The following is a 22,339-nucleotide window of genomic DNA, read 5'->3' as shown; positions in this document are numbered from 1 at the left end:
TATCTTCTCATACATGATATGACGAGCAAGTTCCTAATCAAACATTTCCGTCGTGATGCAAACTACATACTTAGTCACCAAAATCAGGTACAATTTTTTACGTAAACTACATACTTTTCTTCTTTTAAATCGTACAAGCTGTTTTTTAGTTGGTCTAACAGGCAATTTTATCAGGCTCTTATTTTGGTTTTGTCAGACATTGTACCATTAAAGAATTTTAGATGGTACCTAGTTATGTTACTTTTCTGTGGTAACTTTCATGTATGCCTACTGGTAACATATGTTGTCACTGTCCTGATAACTTTGCCTTTTTAACTGTAAATGCATTGATAACTTCTTGTGTTCATGTGTTCACATTTTTCCTTTCTGTGGTAACTTTCATGTATGCCTACTGGTAACATATGTTGTCGGTGTCCTGATAACTTTGCCTTTTTAACTATAAATGCATTGATAACTTCATAACTTATTGTGTTCATGTGTTCACATTTTTTAACAGCTATTGTTTCCAACACTGCAAAATTTGGGACGTCTACCAAAGGACGGGCATTGGTATGTCTTGTGCCTTAATCTCAAGGCAAAACGATTTGAAGTTCTTGATTCTCTTCGTCCACAAGATAGACCTTCGCTCATCACAGATGCAACGAAGCTTATGAATGGCATTAAAAAAACCTGGTTGATTGCGTACAAGGACTCGAGTAAGCAGATCCAAGACTATGATCTGGTGTACATCGATGTGTTCAAATAGGACAATGGGTTAGTCTTTTTCGGCTAGTACCCCATCATTTTTTTTCAACTAAATACCCGGTAACTTAGTAGTGTAGCATTTTAAAAGTTTGTTCACCTTTTTGCGTATCTTATTTTGCTTTTTAACACATTTTTTACTTTTTTTCCTTACAGCACTGATTGCGGTTTCTTCGCGTTCAAGATCTTGGAGTTCTAGGATGGTAAAAATATCCCGACAATAACTAAGGAGCAGATCCCGGCGTCGAGGAAGATATTGACAAGCATGTGGCTGGACCATCCTCTTAACAAATGCACGCAATGGCACTATCACTTGTTCAATAAGGAGTAATTGATGTGAGAAATTTGCACCAATATAAGTTTTATGTTTAAGAACGATGATAGTTTTATACATTTTTTTCTGGGCTGATTACTATCTTTTTTATACATTTTTTGCTGATAATTATGATATTCAATGCTGATAACATACTATAACAGGTGCTGATAACTTTCTTTTTCATTGCGTCATAACATTTTGCTCACAAACAAAGAACGATAACTAATCTCATTCTCATTTCTGAAAATCCCCATTACATTCTAGACGATAACTTACATATTTCAGTGCTGATAACTTTTCATTACATGGTGTCTCGACGCCGTTTTACACAATAAAATGGGTAAAATTGATAAGTAAAATCTCTAACTTGCATTTCAATGCCCATCTAACTTGCATTTCTCAGTGCGGGATGGGTGAGGTACATTTGCGTTTATCATGATCTGTCGACCCGCAAACTCTACACTTCCTCTCTTTTTTTGGCTTTGCAATGTCAAATGGATGCTGGAATCTTTTCTCTCTCGGACGCCCTTTCGTAGTAGACTTTGGTGGGTCTAGTATCACTCTTGTGTTTGATGATTGGGATCCCTCGGCATGTGAGCCCTGGAACTGGAAAATATTGCCAGACACATACGTGACAGGAATGCTTCCTTGATGCGCTACTGGGACACCTTCAGTGGCACTAGTCCCTGGTGGTGAACAAAACATTTGTGCTTCTTTTCCCTCATCTTTTTCCTTTCTTGCTTTCTTTAGCTGCCTCTTTTTTAGTGCATCCATGTTGTCAGTGTCAAAACCGGCGGATCTTAGGTAGGGGGTCCCGAACTGTGCATCTAAGGCGGATGGTAATAGGAGGCAGGGGACATGATGTTTTACCTAGGTTCGGGCCCTCTTGATGGAGGTAAAACCCTACTTCCTGCTTGATTTATTCTTGATGATATGGGTATTACAAGAGTTGATCTACCACGAGATCAGAGAGGCTAAACCCTAGAAGCTAGCCTATGGTATGATTGTATGTTGTCCTACGGACTAAAACCCTCCGGTTTATATAGACACCGGAAAGGGCTAGGGTTACATAAGGTCGGTTACAAAGGAGGAGATATACATATCCGTATTGCCCAGCTTGCCTTCCATGCCAAGTAGAGTCCCATCCGGACACGAGACGAAGTCTTCAATCTTGTATCTTCATAGTCAAACAGTCCGCCAAAGGATATAGTCCAGCTGTCCGGAGACCCCCTAATCCAGGACTCCCTCAGTAGCCCCTGAACCAGGCTTCAATGACGATGAGTCCGGCGCGCAGTATTGTCTTCGGCATTGCAAGGAGGGTTCCTCCTCCGAATACACCACGGAAGAATTTGAATACAAGGATAGTGTCCGACCCTGCAAAATAAGTTCCACATACCACCATAGAGAGAATAATATTTCCACAAATCTAATATGCTAACTTGTTTTGGCAACATGACATTAAGCCATGGCCCGGTGATTATTCGAACCGTTTCCTTTAACTAGCCCCGCACATAACGTGAGGCCGTTTTTTGACACGTCTTGTCAAAGCAGAGATCGTGTCCCCCTTATTATGGGATTCTCATCAATACGGGCATGGGTAATCCAACCGCGCCATCGATTACGGCGCTTGGGGGATAAGCGAGTTTTACCAGGCTAGTGGGGGAGCATAGTTTCGGTCGCCCTTATAAAGGGACAAGGTTTAACTTTTTTCTACCCACGCCTTCTTCCTCCTTGCTCATCCTCTCTTGCGCACTCGAGCTCCAACGCCCAAGCCCACATCCTTCCCCTCAACCTTCTCCAATCATGTCCGGAGCGGGAGGCAAATGGATGGCTTCCTCCGTTATGGAGGGACACATCAAGAAGCTGCGCGGAGCCGGATACTTGGCCACGAATATCGCACATCGGCTGCCCGCTGCGGGGCAGATCGTTCCCACCCCTGAACCACACGAGAGCGTAGTCTTCCTCCACCACTTCCTCCGCGGACTAGGGTTTCCCCTCCATCCATTCATCCATGGTCTCATGTTCTACTACAGGCTGGACTTCCATGATCTGGCCCCGAACTTCGTCCTCAACATTTCGGCGTTCATCGTCGTGTGTGAGGCTTTCCTCCGCATCCGGCCCCACTTCGGCCTATGGTTAAAGACCTTCAATATCAAGCCGAAGGTGGTGGACGGCCAACAAGCAGAATGCGGCGGAGCCATGGTGGGCAAGATGCCCAACGTTATATGGCTTGAAGGCTCCTTCATGGAGACCATAAAGGGGTGGCAATCGGCGTGGTTCTACATCACCGAGCCGCGCGACGCCAAATGGGTGGCTGCCCCCAAGTTTCGATCTGGAATCCCCACACGGCTCACCTCCTGGAAAGAGAAGGGCCTGTCCTGGGGTTCATCGGTAGAGCTGGACGGACTCCAGAAATGTATCCGGAATATGGCCGGCAAGAAGCTCAAGCTTGTCAATATAGTCCAGGTCATGCTCATCCGCCGGATCCTCCCGTGCCAACAAGGGACTTCAACTTGTGGGAGTTCGACCCGGCCCAGCACCAGACTCTGAGCGAGCTCTTCGACACGATGCACAAGGACGTCTAGAAGGTGATGTTCAAGGGCGCCAAGGTCCCTCCCTCCCTCATCAAGGACCGCGGGCTAAGCGCGAAGCGCCAAGCGCATTCGGTTAGTTCTATACATCCGGTAGGATATTTACTTCCCCCAGCTTAACCATGTGCGGGGTCTGAGCTCCATGCCTTTGACAGGACTGGGTGGAGATGTCGGGGCAGATTAACTGTCCGACCCCTCTGCCCGAAGACACTGCGGACGCTCTCCTGATGGAGATGCTGACTCCGGCTCCTTACAAGGTGTCGGAGAAAACCAAGAAGGCCAAGGGAACCCGAAAGAGTTCCCGATGCCAGGGTTTATCGGACTTATCGTTTGATAACTCCGCGATGCACTCCTCCCCCGAAGACGAGGAGGAAGATGAAGATGTTCCCCCTCTAGTCGGGGGAGACAAGAAAAGGAAGGCCGCCCCTACTGGGGGGCGAAGGGTCCAAGAAGGGAAGGACTCTCCTTCCGGACTACTCCACCACCGTCGCCGAAGGCGAAGACGAGTGGCTGCTCAGGGCCAACCCCCTGACGAAGTCGTAAGTACTCGGATACCAGAGTAACTCATAGCATTCCTTTGTCGCACTGCTTCTCCTAATGCCGAATTATGATTATGCAGACCGCCACGAGCCTGTATCGACGTATCGTCGGACGGCTCCCTGGGCTCGTCGGATATGGATAGCGATCCACTTCCGACCGCCACCTCCCCTTGCCCTACGGACAACGCCGAGGTATTGTCTCAAGAGGCACCGGGTCGAGGGGAGACAATCCCGGAGGCGCCTCAAGGCGACCTTCCGGACTCCGGGAGTAGAGGGAGCAAGGTTCCCGAGGGCTCCGAGTTCGGCCATTAGTCGAACACCACCCCGGAACCTCCAATGGTTCCAGACTCAGGCAGGCGGCCTCCTTCCAAAATGGGCAAGATGCCTATGCCAGTGACCTTTGTCCAACCAGAGGCACTGGACAATCTGCTGGGAGCGCTTCGCAACGCTTCCATCGACGAAGAGCATCGCACTATTATGAGTGTGGTGGTCTAGAAGGTTCAGTCCGTCAAGAGCGGATTGACTGAAGCCTGTGCCAGCCTTCTAACAGGCTTTGAGGTAAGTTTTTGAAATATAGGAAAAATATTACCGCATAGACATTATCCCCTGATGCTCTGTTCGGTGTTCGAAAAGAAAAGCCGAATAGAGGATCAAACAATATCGCAGGAGTCTAACATAAGTATGTCTATATGCCTATGTAGGCTTCGCTGCTGGCCTCTGTCGCACAGACTGCGGAGGTTGCCGCATTGAAGCAGGACCTCGAGGGGTCCAAGAAAGAGCTCGGCCTTGCCAAGAGGCAGCTCGAGGATAACAAGGGTAAGTAATACCCTGTCTATAGGTATGTATATATAAAAGAAGACGCGATTGCAAAATGATAGGATCATCGTAAATTTGCCAGGGACCACGACCGAGGTGGCGACCCTGAAGCAAGCGCTATCCGAGGCCGAAGACAGAGCGGCCAAGGAGCGCACCGAGCGGGAAAGGCAGGAGGCACGGGTGGGCGAGGTGCAGCAAGAGCTCCAAGCTCTCGTGTCGAAGCACGAGGCGTTGGAGCGTGACTCGAAGACGCGAGAGTCCGAGCTTGCCGCGGCCCTCGAAAGCGCGAAAAATGCCAAGGCTAAAGCCCAAAGAGCCCTCTAGGAGATTGAGGCGATGAAGAAAATAGCGGCGGGTAAGGCATTCCTTATGCAGATCAAGCATGTGAAAGTAAATTACTTGTTACTTACCCGAATCCGGAGCTCTCCAGGAGCGTTCGCAGATTTGCCCCGCAGCGTGTCGGATGCCGCACAGTTTTACCGGGCCGAGGAGGGAAGCTCAACGGAGAAGTTGTTCTGGTCTCAGTATACTGGGGCCAAACACCCGGTGCCCATGAGCGACCAGCTAAAGCAGCTGGTCGAGCTACACAAGGCGGCCGAACAGGCCATGAAGGGCTTTATAGTCCGGATGTGGCCTGGCGACGCCCTTCCCAACAGCTACTTCGGCCTGGTGAGGCGGCTTGTGGATGCCTGCCCACGGCTGGAAGTCATCAAGCGGTCCGTCTGCATCGAAGGTGCACGCCGGGCTTTCGCCCGTGTGAAGGTGCAATGGGCCAAGCTGGATGCCGTGAAGCTGATTAAGGAAGGGCCACCGGTGGGCAAGGAGCATCGCCACCCCGAGATGTACTATGAGGGTGTCCTGAAGGGTGCCCGTCTCATAGCGGACGAGTGTACAAAAGATGTAATATTTGAGTAAACTCACTCGTGTAATCCTGTATCTATGAAAACTTGTTCATATGCGCTATGCAACGCTTGTTTGAATTTAAAATATTACCTTATGTTTGGTTGTTTATCAAATCCGAGAGATGGCTAGTCGTCGGCTTCTGCCCCTGATGACCCATAAGTATAGGGGATCTACCGTAGTCCTTTCGATAAGTAAGAGTCTCGAACCCAACGAGGAGCAGAAGGAAATGACAAGCGGTTTTCAACAAGGTATTCTCTGCAAGTACTGAAATAAGTGGTAACAGATAGTTTTGTGATAAGATAAATTGTAACGAGCAACAAGTAACAAAAGTAAATAAAGTGCAGCAAGGGGGCCCAATCCTTTTTGTAGCAAAGGACAAGCCGGAACGAACTCTTATAATAGGAAAAGCGCTCCCGAGGACACATGGGAATATCGTCAAGCTAGTTTTCATCACATTCATATGATTCCCGTTCGATACTTTGATAATTTGATATGTGGGTGGACCGGTGCTTGGGTGCTGTTCTTACTTGAACAAGCATCCCACTTATGATTAACCTCTATTGCAAGCATCCGCAACTACAACAAAAGTATTAAGGTAAACCTAACCATAGCATGAAACATGTGGATCCAAATCAGCCCCTTACGAAGCAACGCATAAACTAGGGTTTAAGCTTCTGTCACTCTAGCAACCCATCATCTACTTATTACTTCCCAATGCCTTACTCTAGGCCCAAATAATGGTGAAGTGTTATGTAGTCGACTTTCACATAACACCACTAGAGGCTACACAACATACATCTTATCAAAATATCAAACGAATACCAAATTCACATGACTACTAATAGCAAGACTTCTCCCTTGTCCTCAGGAACAAAAGTAATTACTCACAAAGTGTATTCATGTTCATAATCAGAGGGGTAATAATATGCATATAGGATCTGAACATATGATCTTCCACCAAATAAACCAACTAGCATCAACTACAAGGAGTAATCAACACTACTAGCAACCTACTAGCACCAATCCCAGACTTTGAGACAAGAATTGGATACAAGAGATGAACTAGGGTTTGGAGATGAGATGGTGCTGGTGAAGATGTTGATGGAGATTTCCCTCTCCCGATGAGAGGAGAATTGGTGATGACGATGGTGATGATTTCCCCCTCCCGGAGGGAAGTATCCCCGGCAGAACAGCTCTGCCGGAGCTCTAGATTGATTCCGCCAAGGTTCCGCCTCGTGGCGGCGGAGTCTCGTCCCGAAAAGTTCCTTCTGATTTTTTTCTCATCGAAAGACTTCATATATGATAAGATGGACGCCAGAGAGCCACCAGGGGGCCCATGAGGTAGGGGGCGTGCCCTAGGGGGCGCCCCCCCACCCTCGTGAGCAGGGTGTGGGCCCCCTGGCCTTCATCTTTGGCGTGGATTTTTCTTTATTTATTTTAAGATGTTCCGTGGAGTTTCTGGACTTTTGGAGTTGCGCAGAATAGGTCTCTAATATTTGTTCCTTTTCCAGCCCAGAATTCTAGCCGCCGGCATTCTCCCTCCTTATGTAAACCTTGTAAAATAAGAGAGAATAGCCATAAGTATTGTGACATAAAGTGAAATAACAGTCCATAATGCAATAAATATCGATATAAAAGCATGATGCAAAATGGACGTATCAACTCCCCCAAGCTTAGACCTCGCTTGTCCTCAAGCGAAAAGCCGATAACAATAAATATGTCCTCATGTTTAGAGGTAGAGGCGTCGATAAAAAAAATACGGACATGAAGGCATCATGATTATTCTCATAACAGCAACATATATAGCTTTTGTCATATGATTACTTTTGTTCAAGTGATGATCTATTCACAATGCAAAAGTATAAATCATGAACCTTATTGGGCTCCAACAAACTATAATCTCAGTCACTGAAGCAATTGCAATTTATCATAACATCGGAAAGAGTCTATGTCAGAGCTAAAAAGCAAGTCCACATACTCAACTATCCTTTAGTCCTCCATAATTGCTAACACTCATGCAATACTTGTGCCCCACAGCCTTTTACCTCAAGGGTAATGTTAACAATAATGTTTCATGCTCCCCTACATCCAATTAGATATATATATCATGTTCTTTCCAACATGCTGAGCTTGCCAAAGGATAAAATGAAAAAGAAAAGGTGAAGATCACCATGACTCTTGCATAAGGTAGAAGATAATAATAAAGGATAGGCCCTTCGCAGAGGGAAGCAGAGGTTGCCATGCGCTTTTATGGTTGGATGCATAAAATCTCAATGCGAAAGAACGTCACTTTATATTGCCCCTTGTGCTATGAACCTTTATTATGTAGTCCGTCGCTTTTATTACTTCCACATCACAAGATCGTATAAAGCTTATTTCTCCCACACCAATCAATATACATATTTAGAGCAATTTTATTGCTTTGCACCGATGACAACTTACTTGAAGGATCTTACTCAATCCATAGGTAGATATGGTGGACTCTCATGGCAAAACTGGTTTAAGGGTATTTGGAAGCACAAGTAGTATTTCTACTTGGTGCTGAGAATTTGGCTAGCATGAGGGGGAAAGGCAAGCTCAACAAGTTAGAGGATCCATGACAACATACTTTATCTCAAATATAAGAAAGAGATAACTCATTATGTTGTCTTCCTTGTCCAACATCAACCCTTTAGCATGTCATATTTTAATGAGTGCTCCCAATCATAAAAGATGTCAATGATAATATATCTATATGTGAAAACCTCTCTTTCCTTATTACTTCCTATTAATTGCAACAATGATCAAAGCTATGTCTGCCAACTCCCAACAACTTTTAATCATCATACTCTTTCTATGTGAAGTCATTACTCTCAATAAGATCAATATGAACTTTTTGTTTCTTTTTATTCTTTTTCTCTTTTCTTTTATTCACCCAAGATCATGGCAAAATAATCAAGCCCTTGACTCAACACTAATCTTTATTATATATAGCTCATGGACTCAATTACAAAGAGAGATCATAAAGCAAAACTCAAAACTAGATCATGCCATAAACTTTATTCTACTAGATCAAGATACTACTAATAGGATCGAACTAAGAAAAACGGTAAAGATAGGAGTTGTGATTGTGATACGATATCGGGGCACCTCCCCCAAGCTTGGCAGTTGCCAAGGGGAGTCCCCATACCCATGCGATTATATCTCCTTTGTCGGTGAAGAAGGTGGAGGTGACGGATAATCGCACATCGAGCGTAAGAGGTCCTCCAGCTTGCGAATAATGCCCTTGAGTGCGACAATATGCTGCTTCAACAAAATATTTTCTTGTGTGAGATACTTGTTTTGTATACGAGCTAACTCAATCATCTTGAAAGCTTCGATCTCAGTTGGGGTAAGAAGGTTATGATCAAGTTGAAGGATGTCTTTTGCTGCCGGAGCTTGATCCTCCGTGGCCTTCTTGATCCTTTCATCCTTGTTGACCCTCGTGGGTTCTTCCCTCTTCAGATCTATCTTCATTAGCCAAGCATCGTTGTCACCATTGTTGGAGGAGGAAGACGACATGATGCCTAGCCTGGAAAACCCTGACAGGAAACAGCTCGAAACAAGAACAGAGGAGGTTTGCGTGATACGGGAGTCAAAACCTTCGGGAGGTTATATAATGAATTTTTACTGACCAAAATACGTATCGTGCAAGAAAACGGAGTCCGGAAGGCACACGAGGTGCCCACCACCCTCGTGGGGCCCTTGTGTCCTTCCCGGACTGCTACTTATTTTTCTATTTTTCTAAATATTCCAAAATGGAGAAATATTGCCTTAAAAATTGTTTTGGAGTCGGTTTGCTTACCGTATCACATACCTATTCCTTTTCAGAGTCTGAAACGTTCCGAAAAGTGTCCCTTATGTATTCCTCCGGGGTTACGGTTTCAATAATATTGGTTTCAACATTTATGGGATTACCTGAGATATAATTTTTAATTCTTTGACCGTTTACCACCTTCGGATTTGTGCCTTCAAAGTTGTTGATCTTTATGGCACCGGGACGATAGACCTCTTCGATAACATAGGGGCCTTCCCATTTAGAGAGAAGTTTTCCTGCAAAAAATCTTAAACGAGAGTTGTATAGCAATACATAATCACCTACATTAAACTCACGCTTTTGTATCCTTTTGTCATGACATCTTTTAACTTTTTCTTTAAACAACTTGGCATTTTCATAAGCTTGGGTTCTCCATTCATCAAGTGAGCTAATATCAAATAACCTCTTCTCACCGGCAAGTTTAAAATCATAGTTGAGCTCTTTAATAGCCCAATATGCCTTATGTTCTAGTTCGAGAGGTAAGTGACATGCTTTTCCATAAACCATTTTATACGGAGACATACCCATAGGATTTTTGTATGCAGTTCTATAAGCCCATAATGCATCATCAAGTTTCTTGGACCAATTCTTTCTAGACCTATTAATAGTCTTTTACAAAATTAATTTGAGCTCTCTATTGCTCAACTCTACTTGACCACTAGACTGTGGGTGATAAGGAGATGCAATTCTATGATTAACATCATATTTAGCAAGCATTTTACGGAAAGCACCATGAATAAAGTGTGAACCACCATTAGTCATTAAATATCTAGGGACTCCAAACCTCGGGAAAATAACTTCCTTAAGCATTTTAATAGAAGTGTTATGATCAGCACTACTAGTTGGAATAGCTTCTACCCACTTAGTAACGTAATCAACAGCAACTAAAATATGTGTGTATCCATTAGAGGCAGGAAAAGGTCCCATATAATCAAAGCCACAAACATCAAACGGTTCAATAACAAGAGAATAATTCATAGGCATTTCTTGACGTCTACTAATATTACCAATTCTTTGACATTCATCACAAGACAAGACAAACTTATGGGCATCCTTGAAGAGAGTAGGCCAATAAAAACCAGATTGCAATACCTTATGTGCAGTTCTATCTCCAGCGTGGTGTCCTCCATAAGCCTCGGAATGACACTTGCATAGGATTTGTTCCTGTTCATGCTCAGGTACACAACGTCTAATAACACCATCTACTCCTTCTTTATAAAGATGTGGGTCATCCCAAAAGTAATGTCTTAAATCATAGAAAAACTTTTTCTTTTGTTGATATGTGAAGCTAGGTGGTATAAATTTAGCAACAATATAATTAGCATAATCAGCATACCATGGAGTACTATGAGAAGTACTTATAACATTTAATTGTTCATCAGGAAAGCTATCATTAATAGGTAGTGGGTCATCAAGAACATTCTCTAACCTAGACAAGTTGTCTGCAACGGGGTTCTCAGCTCCCTTCCTATCAACAATATGCAAATCAAATTCTTGTAGCAAGAGAACCCATCTAATAAGTCTAGGTTTAGCATATTTCTTTTCCATAAGATATTTAATAGCAGCAAGATCAGTGTGAATAGTTACTTTAGAATCAACAATATAAGATCTAAACTTATCACAAGCAAATACAACTGCTAAAAGCTCTTTGTCAGTAGTAGCATAATTTCTTTGAGCATTGTCTAGAGTCTTACTAGCATAATGAATAACATTTAATTTCTTATCAACTCTTTGCCCTAGAACAGCACCTACAGCATAATCACTAGCATCACACATAATTTCAAAGGGTAAATTCCAATCAGGTGGCTGAACAACAGGTGCAGAGACTAATGCTTTCTTAAGTATTTCAAATGCTTCTGCACAATCATCATCAAAGACAAATGGTATATCTTTTTGCAATAAATTAGTCAGAGGCCGAGAAATTTTTGAGAAGTCCTTTATGAACCTCCTGTAAAATCCGGCGTGACCAAGGAAACTTCTTATACCTTTGATGTCCTTGGGACATGGCATCTTTTCAATAGCATCGACCTTGGCTTTATCAACTTCAATACCTCTTTCAGAAACGTTATGCCCCAAGACAATACCTTCATTAACCATAAAGTGGCACTTTTCGCAATTCAAGACAAGATTAGTTTCTTCACATCTCTGCAAAACTCGATCAAGATTGCTCAACCAATCATCAAAAGAGGAACCATAGATGGAAAAATCGTCGATGAAAACCTCATAAATCTTTTCACAAAAGTCAGAGAATATAGCCATCATGCATCTTTGAAAGGTAGCAGGTGCATTACATAAACCAAAAGGCATACGTCTATAAGCAAAAGTACCAAAAGGGCACGTAAAAGTAGTCTTTGATTGATCTCTAGCCGACACAGGTATTTGAGAGAAACCAGAATAACCATCTAGGAAGCAATAGTGTGTATGTTTGCATAATCTTTCTAGCATTTGATCAATAAAAGGTAAGGGGTAATGATCTTTCTTAGTAGCTTTATTTAATTTGCGGAAATCAATTACCATCCTATAACCTGTGATAATTCTTTGCGGAATCAATTCATCTTTATCATTAGGAACAACAGTAATACCTCCCTTCTTAGGGACACAATGGACAGGACTTACCCACTCACTATCAGCAACGGGATAGATTATACCTGCCTCCAGAAGCTTTAGTATTTCTTTTCTTACCACTTCTTTCATTTTAGGATTCAGACGTCGTTGAGGATCACGAACTGGTTTGGCATCTGCTTCCAAATTTATTTTATGTTGACATAGAGTGGGACTAATGCCCTTAAGATCATCAAGAGTATATCCAATAGCAGCACGATGCTTCTTTAGAGTTTTCAATAATCTTTCTTCTTCATGCTCTGAAAGGTTAGCACTAATAATAACAGGATATATCTTCTTTTCATCAAGATAAGCATATTTAAGATTATCAGGCAACGGTTTAAGCTCAAACACGGGATCACCCTTGGGTGGAGGAGGATCCCCTAAAATTTCAACAGGCAAGTTGTGTTGCAGAATAGGTTCCTGTTTAAAGAATACTTCATCTATTTCCCTTCTTTCATTCATGAACATATTATTTTCATGGTCTAGCAAATAGTGTTCTAAAGGATCACTAGGACGTACGGCAATAGAAGCAAGACGAATAATTCATCCTTACTAGGTAGTTCTTCCTCATGATGTTGTTTACTAAATTTAGAGAAATTAAACTCATGAACCATATCATCCAAGCCAATAGTAACAACATTCTTTTTGCAATCTATCCTAGCATTAACAGTGTTCAAGAAGGGTCTACCAAATATAATGGGACAAAAGCTATCTTGCGGAGAAGTAAGAACAAGAAAATCAGCAGGATATTTAGTTTTCCCACACAAGACTTCAACATCTCTAACAATTCCAATTGGTGAAATAGTATCTCTATTGGCAAGTTTAATTGTGACATCAATACCTTCTAACTCAACAAGTGCAATTTCATTCTTAATTTCTTCGTATAAAGTATGCGGTATAACACTAGCACTCGCACCCATATCACATAAGCCATGATAACAATGATCTCCTATTTTAACAGAAATAACAGACACGCCTACCATAGGTCTATGTTTATCTTTAGCACAAGGTTTAGCAATTCTAGCAGTTTCACCTTCGAACTGAATAGCATGCCCATCAATATTATCAAACAAGAGATCTTTAACAATAGCAATATTAGGTTCTACTTTAACTTGCTCAGGAGGTGTATAAGTTCTAATATTTCTTTTACGAACAACAGTTGAAGCTTTGGCATGATCCTTTACTCTAACAGGGAAAGGTGGTTTCTCAACATAAGAAGTAGGAACAATAGGATCATTATAAGTGACAGTCTTTTCTTCAACTTTAATAGCTGCAGCTACTTTTACTTCTATGGGAGGATGATATTTAAACCACTTCTCCTTAGGGAGATCAACATAAGTAGCAAAAGATTCACAGAAAGAAGCTACTATCTCAAAGTTAAGTCCATATTTAGTGCTAAACTTACGGAATATATCGGTATTCATAAAAGATTTAACACAATCAAACTTAGGTGTCATACCTGACTCCTTACCTTCGTCGAGGTCCCAATCTTCAGAGTTGCATTTAATTCTATCCAATAAATTCCATCTGAGTTCAATAGTCTTCATCATAAAAGAGCCAGCACAAGAAGTATCGAGCATGGTTTGATTATTATGAGAAAGCCGAGCATAAAAACTTTGCATAATTATTTCTCTCGAGAGCTCATGATTGGGGCATGAATATAACACTGATTTAAGCCTCCCCAAGCTTGAGCGATGCTTTCTCCTTTGCGAGGCCAGAAATTATATATACAATTGCGATCACGATGAACAAGATGCATAGGGTAATACTTTTGATGAAATTCCAATTTCAATCTTTTATAGTTCCATGATTTCATATCATCACATAGCCTATACCATATCAATGCGTCTCCCTTCAAAGATAAAGGGAAGACCTTCTTCTTAGCAACATCATCGGGTATACCTTCAAGCTTAAATAATCCACAAACTTCATCCACATATATTAAGTGCTCATCAGGATGCTTGGTTCCATCTCCTATAAAAGGGTTAGCTAGCAGTTTTTCCATCATACCCAAAGGAAATTCAAAAGGAGTTTCATTTTCAATAGGTTCAGTAGGTTGAGGAGCAACTCTTTGCTCTACTGGACGGGGTGAAGATACCCCAAACAAGCCCCTCAGAGAATTACTTTCCATAGTAACAAGTGACAGTAAATTTCAGCACACTATATAAATTTTTCCTTACCAAATTCCACCTACCAAAGGCGCTACACTCCCCGGCAACGGTGCCAGAAAAGAGTCTTGATTACCCACAAGTATAGGGGATCCATCATAGTCCTTTCGATAAGTAAGAGTGTCGAACCCAGCGAGGAGCAGAAGGAAATGATAAGCGGTTTTCAGCAAGGTATTCTCTGCAAGTACTGAAATAAGTGGTAACAGATAGTTTTGTGATAAGATAAATTGTAACGAGCAACAAGTAATAAAAGTAAATAAAGTGCAGCAAGGTGGCCCAATCCTTTTTGTAGAAAAGGACAAGCCGGAACGAACTCTTATAATAGGAAAAGCGCTCCCGAGGACACATGGGAATATCGTCAATCTAGTTTTCATCACGTTCATATGATTCGCGTTCGATACTTTGATAATTTGATATGTGGGTGAACCGGTGCTTGGGTGCTGTTCTTACTTGAACAAGCATCCCACTTATGATTAACCTCTATTGCAAGCATCTGCAACTACAACAAAAGTATTAAGGTAAACCTAACCATAGCATGAAACATGTGGATCCAAATCAGCCCCTTACGAAGCAACACATAAACTATGGTTTAAGCTTCTGTCACTCTAGCAACCCATCATCTACTTATTACTTCCCAATGCCTTCCTCTAGGCCCAAATAATGGTGAAGTGTTATGTAGTCGACATTCACATAACACCACTAGAGGCTAGACAACATACATCTTATCGAAATATCAAGCGAATACCAAATTCACATGAGTACTAATAGCAAGGCTTCTCCCTTGTCCTCAGGAACAAACGTAATTACTCATAAAGCATATTCATGTTCATAATCAGAGGGGTAATAATATGCATATAGGATCTGAACATATGATCTTCCACCAAATAAACCAACTAGCATCAACTACAAGGAGTAATCAACACTACTACCAACCTACTAGACCAATCCCGGACTTTGAGACAAGAATTGGATACAAGAGATGAACTAGGGTTTGGAGATGAGATGGTGTTGGTGAAGATGTTGATGGAGATTTCCCTCTCTCGATAAGAGGAGCGTTGGTGATGACGATGGTGATGATTTCCCCCTCCCGGAGGGAAGTATCCCCGGCAGAACAGCTCTGCCGGAGCTCTAGATTGGTTCCGCCAAGGTTCCGCCTCGTGGCGGCGGAGTCTCGTCCCGAAAAGTTCCTTCTGATTTTTTTCTCATCGAAAGACTTCATATAGGAGAAGATGGACGTCGGAGAGCCACCAGGGGGCCCACGAGGTAGGGGGCGCGCCCTAGGGGGGGCGCCCCCCACCCTCGTGAGCAGGGTGTGGGCCCTCTGGCCTTCATCTTTGGCGTGGATTTTTCTTTATTTATTTTAAGATGTTCCGTGGAGTTTCAGGACTTTTGGAGTTGCGCAGAATAGGTCTCTAATATTTGTTCCTTTTCCAGCCCAGAATTCCAGCTGCCGGCATTCCCCCTCCTTATGTAAACCTTGTAAAATAAGAGAGAATAGCCATAAGTATTGTGACATAAAGTGAAATAACAGTCCATAATGCAATAAATATCGATATAAAAGCATGATGCAAAATGGACGTATCAACCCCCATGCCACGAGCGCTGGGGTGTTCGGGATAAACCTGAGCACTCTTGTTCCCATTTTTGGGTCCTTCGAGGGAGGTGCTCAGCACAATGAACAAGGCAATCGGACTATAATGCGTTATCACTCTCACTTAGCCATAGAATTCTATAATTTTAAATTTCGGCGAAGCCCCTAGTATTCGGAAGGCCGAATCTGGGGCGCAATACACACCTTAAGCCGGACAGGGCCGACTCCTCACTCTAAGCGGCATAAGTCTTTAGGGACTCGAAAACCTCTCGAACAGCGACCAGTCTCTCGCCTTATCATGACAGTTAGTTTTAGCTTTCTCTACTGAGGTGCTTAGCCCAGCTGAACCGGGGCACAATCGCAGTAGTTCTCCCAGTGCTACCTCAGCCGATATAGCGGAACGTAAGGTACCAAAACATGGGAGCCGGGCAAACCCAACTATTGACCAAAGACATGATTCGGAGTTGATGCATATAATGCTATAAGTTCGGGGTGCTGCACTTGTGAAAGTGTTCGGACTTCTCACGCCGTATTATGGGGTATGCTTAAGCCCCTAGCGTATTAGCCGTACCAGAGTGTACGGGTGCTGGATGTCATGAATGAACATAAATATAAAAAAGAAGAATGCAATAAAAGCCTTAATGCAATGCATTGTTTATTAAAAAATGTGTGTTAGAGCAGAATGATATAGGTAGTGCGATAAGCAAAAAGTAGGACTATGTCCCCTCCAAGGGCAAGCTAAGAAATAATATTAAAGCAAGTATTTCACTCGTTATCGTAATCCACCTGGGAGTTCCGTGGTGTGATGTAGCTTTCTGCCTCCTTGGTTGTTGCATCATGTGTTCGGCAATCATGCTGCCGGACAGGGTTTCTAGAGATTAATGTCCTGAAAGAGTGAAAAATAACAAAGCGGGAAGCCCCTAGTGCGGTTTAAGCCGCGTCTTGGGGCGTGCCGTAGTCGTGCCCCCTCCCTATCTCTGCCCATGGTATTTTTAATGCGTAATTATGTATGTGTTGGGGATATTACTACTGGAGGTAAACCGGCCTTATGTAGCCGGGTTGACTCTTTGAAGATTAGAAGCCCATGAAGATGTAAAGATGATGGCGCTTTACGGAGGGCCCAAAGGCGGGTTACAGCCTGTAAATGTAAACCGGCTTAGTCATGTAACTTGTATAGTAAGATAGAGAGAGAGGTCGAACCAGATACATTTATGATCCGGCTTCAGGACTATGTAGCCCGGCGGGCGTCAACCTATGTATATAAAGGGACGACCCGGCCGCGGTTTAGAGACAGACAACAACAACTCGAGAGCCAGACAAAGCGGATTCGCTCCCTGGCCTTCGAAACCCTAGCAATACCAATCACAACTAGATGTAGGCTTTTACCTTCATCGAAGGGGCCGAACTAGTATAAACTCCCGTGTCCCCTTGTCCGGTTTAACCCCTTTAAGCTAACCCGTTGTGATGGCTCCACGACTAAGTCCTTTCACGAGCACATCTGCCGTGACAAACCCACGACAGTTGGCGCCCACCGTGGGGCTATCGCACGATGGTTTTGAGTTCTTGAAGGGCAGCTTCGATGGACTTAAGGGATACGTTGTGGGCCGGATGATGAAGAGTCATCGCAGCAAGCTCTACATCGACAGTGCAGGATGGGGTCCCGAGGCCGATTCAATCGAATACGGGTACCGGGTCCCCTTTGGTGGGATTCATGTCTTCACCGGCAAGATCGGCGAACCGGCCCCCGAGCCGGACATCTGCACCCACATCATCTAAACGGCTCGGCATGCAAGCTCTTCGCCGGTTCAGGCCGAGGCAAGGCATGTTTTCGTAGGTGTCATCCATGGATCGGGGTACGAGGATGGACGGGTGTCCGATGGAGAAACCATAGTCTGTTCTAATGACGAGTCTTCTAGAGAGACCGAATCGCTTTACCAGTTGCAGGACGGCCGGATTGAGGAAGGATCCGAGGGCAACAGTATTTTGGATTCCCCCGGTCCACCAAACCGGGTCGCCATCTTCATGGCCGGCACACAATCGGCGCCTCATTCATCTACCACCGCAGCAATGCTCTTCGGTTCAACGACGGCCACACCAACAGGGGCAGGAAGCTCGGCGCCACCTCCGGCCCAAGTCTTGTCTGATTCGTTCGACGCTCTGGCAACATTGATGTCCGCGGAGGTGGACGCAGCAGCCAGGGATCAGCACAATGCGGAGATTGTAAAAGTGAACGATCAGATAGCCCAGGCTAAAGCAGACCAGGCAGCGGAGAATGCCAGGATGGCTACGGAATGGGCCGAGTTGGAAGCACAGGCCTATCGGATTAGACTGGATCAGAACGCTTCAGAGGAAGTCATGAGAAGAAGGTATCGATCACGTCTCCCGTCGGTTTATGAGCCGTAGAATCTTTTCAACACGCCAGATGCAGGAGTTGGTAACCAACCCACGCTAAACCGGGCGGGGGCGCCGGGAGCAGGAGCGCCGGTTCAGCCACGCACGACGGACCTGCCTCGCCAGAACAACATTGTGCCATCAATGCCGCCCGGGCATTATTCCAACCTGTTGGACAACATTGTGGCCGCCGCTTCACGCCTGGCGGCCCTCCCAACCGACGGCGAGTCACCAGTTGCAGTGGAAGTGAGTCGGGCCAGGGATCTCCTTCAAACAACACTAAACCAACAGCAAGCATATTCACATAGCCTTGAGAGGATTCATTCCACTCCCCATCCAAGCCGGAGTTATAGCAGACATGTGGAGGATGAACCGGCCGTGTCCAATAGTGCACGTCGCTGAAATTCTCCACGAGGGAACAACCCGACCAGGGGAGGTGCTAATGCGCAAGATGTTGTGGACCATGGCCGCGCACGTCGAGAGGCCGAGTTGATAGCTCGACACCGAGCACGACAGCATACTCCGGTTCACCCCACGGCCTCCGTGGAGCTAGGGGCGATGTTCAGTTCCTTAGGGGTACCGTGTTTAACACCCGCTTTGCGTAATGTGAGACTGCCCAAGGATTTCAAGGGACCTCGTAAGGTACCAAATTTGTAACGCCCCGAGACCGATGTGCTAGGTGTCCTCCAGTTATTCGTTGTTGTTGCCTTGTCATTGCTTGCGTGTCATGCATTGCATATCATGTCATCATGTGCATTTCATTTGTATACGTGTTCGTTTCATGCATCCGAGCATTTTCCCCGTTGTCTGTTTTGCATTCCGGCGCTCCGTTCTCCTCCGGTGGTCATTTCTACCTTTCTTTCATGTGTGGGGGTTAAACATTTCCGGATTGGACCAAGACTTGCCAAGCGACCTTGGTTTACTACCGGTAGACCACCTGTCAAGTTTCGTACCATTTGGACTTCGTTTGATGCTCCAACGGTCAACCAAGGGACCGAAAAGGCCTCGTGTGTGTTGCAGCCCAACACCCTTCCAATTTGGCCCAAAACCCACCAAAACCCTTTCCATCCTCTCGATCGTTCGATCATGATCGCGTGGCCGAAAACCGCACCTCATTTGGACTCTCATAGCTCCCTCTACCTATAAATATGTCCTCCCCATCCATTTTCACAGACGAAACCCTAGTCTTCCTCTACCCCGCACCACCGGACACATCTCCGCCACCGGCCGGACATGTCCGCTGCCCTCAGCCACCTCACTTCAACCAATGGCATTGCGCCACGTCGCCTTCCCCGCCGCCATAGCCAACCGGCGTCTACCACCTCACCCCGCGCCGCACCCTCTGTCAGGACCCCGACTCGATGTCACATCGATCTAGCCTGTAACACCTCATATCACTTTGCGGCCTCACGCACGGTATCCCCACGGGTGTCGCCTTACCTTTGCCCGGGACCGTTTGCGCCTTTTGGCTCACGTATATGATAGTGTCGCTAGCATCCATATGATAAGGGGCCCGGGCTGACATGACTAGTCGTAAACCCAAAGTGGCACAGACTTACAGGGACAGGCATCCATGACCCAGCTTCGAATGTGTCGGTCATCAGCAAGTGGGTCCGGGCTGTAGCACTGGGCTAGCAGGACTCCGGTAAACCGGGCTGTAGCGGGCTAACAGGACTCCGGTACTCAATGCGTGACATTTCCCCGAAGGGACAGACACCGGAATGAAGAAGGACACATGCCGGCCAGCCTAAGTGTTCCAGAGCAGTAGCAAGCTACCATGGCTCAGCGGTAACACTAGGAGACATTTCCCGGTAAGAGAGGCTACTAAAGATAAACAACTAGATAGTCAGATCCCACACATACCAAGCATTTCAATAACATACACAAAATATGCTCGATATGTGCAATACAACATGGCATCACAACATGACTCTATGACACAAGTACTTTATTTAAGGCTCAGAGAGCCATACATAACATACACATAGGTACGGATCACACGACCCAGCATTCAAGTCATACAGTCATACAAACCAGCAGCGGAAGTAACTTGTCTGAGTACAGACAACTAGTAAAATAAAAGAGGCTTGGAAAGCCTAGCTATACTACGTGGTCCTTCACAAGCTCAGGATCACCACTTGGGCCTTAGCCTACTCATTGATGTCAACGTCTACGAAGAACCCATCAGAAGGGGTTGCAGCGTCTTCTGTAAAAATGTAAATTATAGCAACATGAGTACAAAGGTACTCAGCAAGACTTACATCAGATCCTACATACATGCACATTATCAAGAAGGGTTGGTGGAGTTATTGCAGCAAGCCAGCTTTGACTCTTGGCTAGACTATCCTACGAGACTCCAACTTGAAATGGTTTTGCGTACACGAGTCCACTACTCACCACTTCAATACACTACCGAGGATCCACCTCCGTCTTCCTACGGAAGAGCCATCCTCGGCACTCACACTTATCTTGAGGCTTTTAGTAGTTTCCATTTACTTGTCTATGAACTGTATAGGCAACCAAGTAGTCCTTTACCGTGGACGCGGCTATTCGAATAGATCATAATAACCCTGCAGGGGTGTACTTCTTCATACATGTTTCCACCACTTAGCGTCTGCACACGACATGTGCTCGGCAGACTTCAAGCGAAAGCCGACGTGGGTGTAGACCACGACCTACCTAAACACCTAAGTCTCCAATCCAGGTTTATCGCCTATCCAGGTTCCATCCGCGGGGAGTCCGGCCGAGGTTTCCCATACGGCCCCGAACGATGTGAACAGGGTTCCCGAGATACCTAACGGGTATTCGGTACACCGTGCCACGTACCTACCGCATCACAGCCCACCCCTACTGTCAGCGCTGTCCACGGCCTCCAGTAGGCTACAAACACCAGAAACTACTTGCAACTCCTGGACAGAGAACTAGGGTGAATAAGAAGTCGAGCGGGGTCATATTTCAGGGCCCAATGCATGGTAGTAGCTATATCTTAAATCACACATACAGATCTCAGTGCTTAAGGTCGGCTTCAATGAAACAACCCACCATGTACTCCTACATGGCCTCTCATCGATACCTTTACCAAATCGTGTTCACCACACCACTCTCATTACCGACATAATCATTTCACTCTAGCCCATCACCTAGATGAACCAGACCTGACACGACTCTAAGCATAGCAGGCATAGCAAGGTAGGAACAACACATACATATGGCTCAAACAACTCCTACACATGCTAGTGGGTTTCATCTAGTTACTGTGGCAATGACAGGTCATGCAGAGGAAGTGGGTTCAACTACCGTAGCACACAGCAGTTTGAAACGCGTTGTCTTAATGCAGTAAAAGAGAGCAGGAGCGAGAACATGGGATTGTATCGATATGATCAAATGGTTGGTTGCTTGCCTGATGGTTCGATGCACTGATACGGTTCTTCGTTAGGGTAATCACGGTACTCCTCGGAGGCAGAACCTGCCGCAAAGAACACCAATACACAACCATCACCAAACAATGTGCGACAATATGATGCATGCATGAAACATGGCAATATGAGTGTGTTGGGCTAATGCAACTAAGACCAGAAGGGTTTGAACCAATTTGAATCAAAGATTCAAATTTCAAACTCAAACATGGCACTTTAAAGTGTTTTCCTTGTTCTGCATTAAACATCAAGTTAACTTGTTTAATCATGCATGAAAATAGTACAAATGGATAGATTGAATTTTTCTGATCATTTTTCATATATAACTTGTCTGATTTGGAGTTACAGATTAAAAGTTATGAATTTTTGAAGTTTAAACTATATTCTGGAATTTCCTATATTAGATTAAATCCAGAAAATCAATTACT

This window comes from Triticum aestivum, chromosome 5A, assembly GCF_018294505.1.
Source record: "Triticum aestivum cultivar Chinese Spring chromosome 5A, IWGSC CS RefSeq v2.1, whole genome shotgun sequence".
NCBI lineage: Eukaryota > Viridiplantae > Streptophyta > Magnoliopsida > Poales > Poaceae > Triticum > Triticum aestivum.
This window is presented reverse-complemented; position numbering follows the sequence as displayed.